Here is a 9,300-nt window from a genome sequence, read left to right as displayed (position 1 = left end):
CTCCGCGTGACGTTTTCGTCACCAATTGCTCAGATTGTTGCTTAAAGTCCCGCCTCCTCTCAAACTCGAGGCAGGCGGGGGTGATTGGAGTTTCGCGAGAGCCGCCTCTGATGGGAGGCTTCCTGTGCGTTAGCGCAGTCTTGCTCAACCTTACTAACGTTAAGACGGTTGGACTTCAACTCCCAAAATTCCATAGCCAGCATTGGCATTAGCGGATAGAAGCGCGTCCGCGGATTCCTTCGATTGGAATTGTCTTTTTCATTTCTTGGCTAAGTTTCTACAGCTGGAAGTTGGAAATTCGTTGCCTCTCGGAGATGACAATTTTCACCTGGCAGGATTTTTTATTTTATTTTTAAACCACTCCAGTAAAGTGGCTTTTGTGGGAAAATTCTGCGCATATCCGATTGCACTGTTGTCCTTAAATTTCAGGCGGTTACGCTGTCAGCCACAACACCATTTTTTGTACAGAGCTAATACTGCAAATGTGTATCATCTCATTTTTTTTTGTTCTTTCCTCAATTTCAGACAAGATTTTGGAGAGGGGAGAGTATATAAAATAACTTGAACATAGGAAGGTAGGATAAACCTATATTAACAATAAACCACTACTTGAAAGGCTTTCAGAGAAGAGGGGATTGACTTATTCTAGTCTAAAGCATCAAAGGGCAGGACAAGAAGTAATGATCATAGCCTTAGGGAAACAGCCATTATCCGTCCCTCAATTGGTTTGTTGTTTTCCCTTGCAGTTTGTACTCTTCTGGCAGTCCAGATAGCTAGTTTAAGATGTAGTCCGCCAGTCCATGAGGTGGCACACAGAATGTCACTATGAATTTCATTTCTTTACCCTAACTAACCAACCTCACTTGTGTATCCCTATCGAGGCTGCCAGGTAAAACGTCTTTCACAGTTGCTTCACTGCCCTGGGCTGGCAACCAGGAGAGTAACTGGCTGGGTGCTATAGAAAATGTGTTATGCCAAGCACTTGTTGCTCACTTACTTGTTTGTGAAGGGATTTCAGGTCATATATTCAGTAAGGTTCTTTTGCTGGCGAAAGCCTATGCTGATGAATTGTTGTGCCCTGCTGAGTAAGTGCTTGGCCAGATACTTTTGTTCCAGCACTAGTTTGGCAGCGCTCTGCCTGCATGACACAGTTGGGTCTGGCAGGAAGAATGCTAGGCATAGCACTGATAAAAGTTCGGTGAGCTGATGGGTAAGGTATGAAAGGCAGACACGTGGCTAGAATGACAGCAAAAGTACACCCCGTGCCCCTGCGTTATTTGCTGCAGTAACTGGTTTACATGGTAAACTTGGGGTTGCAGACCTCCCAAATCCCCTGTGTGATTTGTTAGCATGTCATGAGGAAGGCACTGGCTGATTAAACTTACTGGACTTCCTTCTATTTCAGCCAATATTTCTAACCTCTTGACACCTAATAAGTCACCATCAACTTACTGATGTGCTTTGGAGGATTTGAGAGGAAGAAATAAAAATTATTACTACCTACTGGAGCAGATTGGAGGGGAGGAAATGTTCCTCCAGAAGCCAAAATCAGGGTCTAATTGCTAAACAGATCCTATTGCCTGTCATCAACTCATCATGCAAATAGCCAGTCTTTTTTTAAAAAAAAAAACTTTATTGAGCAATAGTACAATGTGGATACCCAAATATAGATAGATAATTTTTCCTATTTTAAGTACATCAGCAGTACTGTGTGCTTTTTTGTTTATTATTTAGTCTTATAATCCTTTTCTTTAAAACAAAATTTAAATTTTCAAAAAATATGAATAAACTAATAATTACTGATGTTATGCAATTATTACTCACTATGACATTAGTAAGGATTCAAAGCAGATTATATTAAGCCATTTTTATGTTATTAAAATGAAGTAATGAGTTTAATATCAAAATCTCCAGTGTATTAATGTTTAGAAATGTTTTTAAAAAGAAAACAGAATTGGAAGGGACCTTGGAGGTTTTCTAGTCCAACTCCCTGCTTAAGCAGGAGACACTATACCATTCTGGACAAATAGCTGTCTAATCTCTTCTGAAAAACTTTCAGTGTTGAAGCATCTACAACTTCTGGAGGCAAGTCCTTCCATTGATTAATTGTTCTGTCAGGAAATTTCTCCTTATTTTTAGGTTGCTTCTCTCCTTGATTAGTTTCCATCCATTATTTCTTGTCCTAATCTTCAGGTGCCTTCAAGAATAGGTTGACACCCTCTTTGTGGTAGCCCCTAAAATATTGGAGCACCGCTATCTTGTCACGCCAATCCTGCTTTTTATTAAACCATACATACCCAATTTCTGCAACTGTTCTTCATATGTTTTAGCCTCCAGTCCCCTAATCATCTTTGTTGTTTTTCTCTGCACTCTTTCTAGAGTCTCAATATCTTTTTTTATATCGTTGCAACCAAAACTGGATGCAATATTCCAAATATGGTCTTACCAAGGCATTATAAAGTGGTACTAACACTTCATGTGATCTTGATTCTGTCCCTTTATTAATGCAACCTAGGACTTCTCCCTATAAAGCTTTCTCTCAAACAATAATCTGAAGTGAATATTACAGATTTGTTCCAAAATTCTTTCAACTGCTGGATTGAAACTGCTGAAATTTTGAGTCCAATTTATCACGTATGTTCTTATTTGTTCTGTCTCTGTGTCATATCTAAGTAGGAGTGTATATTTATTTACTTAGATTATGTTTATTCTTCTGTTATTGTTTTTATAAATAAGGCAGCTAACATATCTAATACTCTTTCCTCCTGTATTTTTCCCACAACAACAACCCTGTAATGGGATTGGATTGAGAGAGAGAGTGACTGGCCCAAGGTCATCAACCAGCTTTTATGGGACTAGAATTCACAGTCTCTTGGTATATCTATTAAGTATTTTTTTTCACATAAGCATTTCAAATTCTGTCATTTTAATTAAATCCCTTTTCTTCTTCCAGCAGTTTGTAAATATGTCGTCCATGGCACACTCTGGCCTTTACTGAGTAATTACTGCTGTGTCTAATCTGTTCATGGGATTCGGAATTCATTGTCATGAATTACTTATGAGCTTGGCTAAGGGAAAGCTTAACATACTGCATCATGTGGAAGTGTTATTCAAGAAGTGTTAACCAGTCATTTTTAAGCTGGATTGAGAGGAACATGCAAATATGTCTTCCTTGCATCTGCTCAGGACTGGATGCCAGTTGTGCAGAACATTGCCTGTTGTGCCAATGCCAGGATTTTTCAGTGCTTATTTAGCCATAGGAACTGGATAGCGTTCTCTACAGAATGAGTTGTGTACCTGAGATTTGGATCCATGTCTTTCCTATCGTCTGCAGGCAACGAGGCAAGGGGTCAGTGGCTAGATTAAGAAAATTGACAGTGCTTCTTTGAAGGAGGGAATAATGTAGAGGAAATTGTGTGTCTTCTCTTGAGGATGGATCCAATCATTTTCAATAAGTTCTATCTGGTTTCCAACCTTGCCTTTGGGAAGAAGACTTCTGAGAAAATGTTTTGAGACTCGGCTTCAGAAAGTCCCAGAAGAAATAAATTATTTGGATTGCTGCCAGATCCAGACTCATCATGAAACTGAAATAGCACATTGGGCTCTCCATGGGGAGAATGTGCCCTTCTAGTTCTTTAAAAACTTTAAGCAGCATATAGAATATAATACATGATTGGTCAAGTGTGATTAGACACACAAGGAATTTGTCTCTGGGGCATAAGCTCTCAGTGTACATACAAAACAACAAAGTAATAATAATCAAAATATCGAAGTAATAATAATCATAATAATGAACCAATAAGAGAAGGTAGTGGAACAGATGAGAAGAATAAAAGTAATAAAGCCATACTAGATCGTAAATATACTTAGACATAAAACAGTATTGTGGGAATTATTTTGAAGACTTCAGAATCAGAATAGAGCTGGAAAGGTCCTTGGTGATCTTCTACTACAGCCCCCTGCTCAAGCAGGAGACCCTATACCATTTCAGACAAGTGACTGTCCAGTCTCTTGTTAAAAACCTCCAGTGATGAAGCACCCACAATGTGTGAAGGCAAGGTGTTCCACTGGTTAATTGTCCTCACTGTTTCTCTTTAATTCCTGGTTGTTTCTCTCCTTGATTAGTTTCCATCCATTATTTCTTCTCCTGCCCTCTGGTGCTTTGGAAAATAAATTGACCCCCTTCTCTTTGTGGCAGCATCTCAAATACTGGAATACAGTTATCATGTCCCCCTAATTCTTCTTTTCTCTAGATTAGCTCAAACCCAAATCGTACAACCGTTCTTCATATGTTTTAGTCTCTAGGCCTTTAATCGTCTTAGATTTTCTTTGTACTTTTGACAAAGTTTCAACATCTTTTTTGTAACATGATCAAAACTGGATGCAGTATTCCAGGTATGGCCTTACTAAGGCTTTATAAAGTGATACTAATACTTCTTGTGATTTTGATTCTATGCCTCTGTTTATACAACAAAGGATTATATTAGCTTTTTTGGCTGCTCTACACACTGCTGACTCATGTTTAAGTGTTCATCCACTAGGACTCCAAGGTCCCTCTCATAGTTATTGTTTTTAAGCCAGGTTTTGCCTAATCTGTACTTGTACCTTTGATTTCTCCTGCCCAGGTGTAAAACCTTGCTTTTCCCCACATTAAATTTCATTTTGTTAGATAGGGGCCATAGGGCCCATAGTTCAAGTCTGTCAAGATCTTTTTGGATCCTGAGCTTGTCTTCTGGGGTATTGGCTATTCCTGCCAGCTTAGTGTCATCTGCAGTTTTGATGAGTTCCCCTTCTATTCCCTCATCTCAGTCATTTATGAAGATATTGAAGAGTACTGTCAGAATCCAATTATATTTCATTTCTATCTACCCACTCGGATAAAAAAACAATTCTTACTGTATTCTGGATTCTGTCATACTACGAAAGGGGAGGAGGGTAAGCATGGGGGTTTTAGGACTTTCACTTCCTTCCTTAACTACAAAGTGACCGTTTGTGGATTCTCTTTGAGAGAACTACTCATAACAATGTGGCCATCGCCTTTCATCTCACGCTCTCTGAAGTTCTCCCCTTTGCCGGCAGTGAGGAAAAAGGGGTGGGAAATGCAATGCCTGGGATCTGGGAAAAGAGCGATCCATTCAAAGGCACCGATCCATTCAAAGATCGTGCCAATGGAGTGGACTGACGGATTGAATCGCCTGGAAGAACTGTGGGGTGGGGGCTGCTTGGGAACACTTTAAAACATTGAATGGTGAGAGAGGATTCCCCAGATCCTGTCTAGCATGCCTGAAATCAGTCTCTCTTAATAAAGATCCCTGTTGGAAGAGACATTCCAAGAGTTCTGTCTTCTTAAGATGTAAATTGAGGTGGGTCATTGCATTAGACAGGATCTGCAAAATTAGTCCACCTGGAAGGGAGAACCTTGCTGGGGGACTTTGCAAAAAATACCATGTCAGACGACGGAGCAGGGAAGGGAGAAAGCCCCCCAGAGAGGGAGCCACTGCCCCGACTGAAAACCTGCCAGATGTCGGGATCTGAGAGGTCAGATTCCTCAGGAGAAGAGGTAGTGGAGACACGTAACCACAAACCTCGGTGGTCAATGGGTGTTGGAAAGAAAGGCGAGTGGGAAAAGAAATCAAGAAAGGTGACTCTGAGACGGGGGGCCAACCAACCAGAATAGAAGCAGGAGATGGGGAAATCCCTGTACGTAAGTGAAGAGGAAGGAAGCTGAGCACCGCACTCGAGGTGGATCCTAGAGAAAGCTATCGACTTGATGAAGAGAACCCTCAGCTCCCTATGAGAGGAGAATTCTGAGCCCCGTGGCCGCACCAGCTCCTGGAGCTGCAACTGGAGAGACACTGAGGGGGAATTGGAACCTGCAGCCTCAAGGATGTCCACTGATCCAGTAGTCCCCACTCCCCGCCGACCCGCAGATGGTGATTTGGATGGAAGACAATACCACCAACAACGAAGGCACCGATCCATTCAAAGACTCCTGCCACTGGACACGAGATTCAAGGGGGAGCCGACACGCTTGGGGTTTTTCCTAACCCAAGTCCTCAACTACATGGAGGAATATGGGCGGCACATCCCTAGCAACAAAGCCCATATCCGGATCGTGCAATCTGCTCTGGATGGGCCTGCTGCAGATTGGGTGGTGAATTTGCATGACTCCAATGCCCCAGAGCTCAACGACTTCAACCGTTTCATGTCCTCTCTGAGAAGGCGATTTGAGGACTCCCTGGCTGATCGCAAAGCTTGCGAAAGGATCAAAACGATGAGGCAAGGCAAACGCCCGGTAGCCGAATATACGCAAGAATTCCGGGCCATTGCTAGCAAACTGAACTGGCTGGAAGACATCCTCCTTAGCCATTTCAAAGACGGCCTAAACTATGACCTATACCAGGGCTTTTCAACCAGTGGTATGGGTACCACCTGTGGTACATTGGCACCTGGCAGGTAGTATGCGACCATCCTAGAAAAGGGGTAGCAGGGGAGGGGAATGAGCTGAACCGGTGGCAGCACCGCACAAGCCTGAGCGAGAGACGGCTGGAGCTGCAGGGCTGTCAGGGCTCAGCGGAAGCACCAGGATCAGTGCCACTTTCCAGCTGATTGGCACTTCTTTGGGGCTGTCAGGGCTCAGTGGAAGTGCTAGGATCAGCGCCAGGCTCCAGCTGGCGCTGATCAGCTGGAATGTTGCAGCATCTCCAGGGTCTTGTGATTTACATTCAGATGCTTGGCAACTGATTCATATTTATGATGGTCACAGTGTCCCAGGGTCATGTGAAGTGACCAAAACCTGCTGCAACCACCCAGCAGACGGGCAGAATAAAAACCAAACACCCCCACCCCACCCCTGCTGCCAATCCTCAACAGAAATGCTCACAACAATGAAAACCTCGGACAGGAGGAAGAGCGCCCCACGGGCAGGCAGGCAGGTGTCTTGCTCAGCTGTGGCTTGGGGGGCACTTTTTTCAGTGCCACTGTAACTTCGAACACTAAGAGAACTGTTGTAAGTTGAGGACTACCTGAACTTTATCACTTTTTTCCAAAAAAAAAATAGTAATTCAAAAACTTGTGGAACGATCCGCTAACCACCATGAGCCTACAACGGTATAGGATTTTCACCATGTTACCCACTTTTCCAACTTTTCGGGACTGGATATACTGTGAACGGACGGGGCTCCCCTGGGTGTGGTTGAGTTACTTACCATGTAGGACCGTCTCCTTCGTCTTTAGCTGGATGACTAGAGGCACCGCCGAGGAAAACAATGGAGCTACTCACTGCCTGAGTCGACGCGCGAACCAGTGAAACCATCGGCTATGGCCAAGAAGCAAATGGGCTGCTTCAAATGTGGAAGAGAGAGGCATTGGGCTGTAGAATGCCGCTCAAAAGCCCCCCAGCACAACCCAGACAGATCACCGGCCAGCAAATCCGGGAAGTCTCCAGCTAAGCCAAAAGAATCTGCCATGAGAGTGATGGAGGCTGTGGAATCCCCTACTTCTGCCCATCGTGGGGAAAGAACTCCAGCCTACACTGCAGGGCCGGTTGACACCTCAGATGACAGCTCGGAGGGCGAACCCCTGGTAAGTGGACCCATCGCACCCATCCTCAAGACAGTGACTATATTAATTCCCTCCATGCCCGAAGCTGTCAAGGTGAAAGCCTTAATAGACTCTGGCTGCACCTGCTGCCTCATTAGCCCGAGGCTAGTGGGGAATCTGGGCATTCTGTCGAGGCTAGAACAACCAATCTCATTTGGCCATTAGATGGGTCCATAGCAGGGGGGTGCCAGCTACCCTAGTCACATTACCAATCCACCTCTCCCTGGGCAAACATGAGGAAGACATAACATTTGTAGTGACCCCAGGCATGGAATGCCCAATGATCCTAGGGATGGAATGGTTAAAAAAATGGAACCCCTGGGTAAATTGGAGGATGGCAGAAATCAATTTCCCAAAAGGGGACCCCACGGACTTAAAACCCCAAGGGGATCTACCAAAGTTAAGAATGGAAAAAGCATCCATGGGAGAAGAAAAGGGGTTACCAGAAATACCAGAGGAATACAGAGATCTTGCTGAAGTTTTCAGCGAGGAGAGGGCGAATGAGCTTTTCCCCCCCCCCACCGACCCACCAACTGTGCCATAGAATTCAAGCCTGGGGCAAAACTCCCGAAGCCCAGATTATACTCCATGAGCCCAAAGGAGAAGGAGAAATGGAAAGATTCATAAAGAAAGTGGCCGCTCCGGTCCTCTTTAGAGAGAAAAAGGACAGCTCTTTACGCTTATGCATGGATTATAGGCTCTTGAATACAATCAGTGAAAGCAACCTATACCCCCTACACCTCATGAAGGACATGTTATCACACCTCTAGAAAGGAAAAAAAATTACTAAACTAGACCTAAGGGAAGCGTATTACCGCATGAGAATTAAGGAAGGGGATGAATGGAAAACCGCATTTAACTGCCCAATGACGTGCTACCAATTCAAAGTTTTGCCATTTGGATTACAAGCCCCCCCCCCGCAGTATTTATGCAATTAATCAATGAGGTACTAAGGGAGAACCTATTTAAGGGGGTCCTGGTTTACTTAGATGACATCCTTATTTTCACCGAATCAAAAGAGGAACACGTCAACCTAGTCAGAGTGGTTTTAAAGAAACTGTGAGCCGCCCACCTATATGCCAAACTATCGAAATGCAAATTCCACCAGGAAAGGATAGACTACCTAGGTTATCGCATATCCCCACAGGGCATTGAAATGGACCCAGAGAAGGTCAGAGCAGTATTAGAATGGGCACCACCTCGCACAAGAAAGCAACTGCAAAGTTTCCTGGGTTTCGCAAACTTTTACCGCCAATTCATTCCCTCATTTGCCCAGATAGCCTTGCCCCTCACGAACTTACTAAAAAGAAAGGGAGTATCCTCAGTAAAACCTAGCCAGCCACTAAAATGGACAATGAAGTGCCAAGCGGCATTTGAGAGATTGAAGAGACTCTTTTCTGCCGAACCAGTACTGAGGCACCCAGACATGGATAAGCCCTTCGTAATACAGGTGGATGCAAGTGATGTGGCAGTGGGGGTTGTACTATTACAAGAAAACAATGAAGGGGTATTGCAACCCTGTGCGTATACATTCAAGAAACTCACCGAAACGGAACAGCGCTGGCCCATGTGGGAGAAAGAGGCATACAGGATACATTGGTCATTACTCACATGGCGCCAGTTCCTGGAAGGCAATAAAATCCCTTTCCATGTGCGGACAGACCACAAAAATTTGAAAGACTTGAAAACACCCAGGAA

Source organism: Protobothrops mucrosquamatus, unplaced genomic scaffold, assembly GCF_001527695.2.
Source record: "Protobothrops mucrosquamatus isolate PMUCROS unplaced genomic scaffold, P.Mucros_1.0 scaffold150, whole genome shotgun sequence".
Taxonomy (NCBI): Eukaryota; Metazoa; Chordata; class Lepidosauria; order Squamata; family Viperidae; genus Protobothrops; species Protobothrops mucrosquamatus.
The sequence above is the reverse complement of the archived record's forward strand: the minus strand, read 5'-3'. Positions refer to the sequence as shown.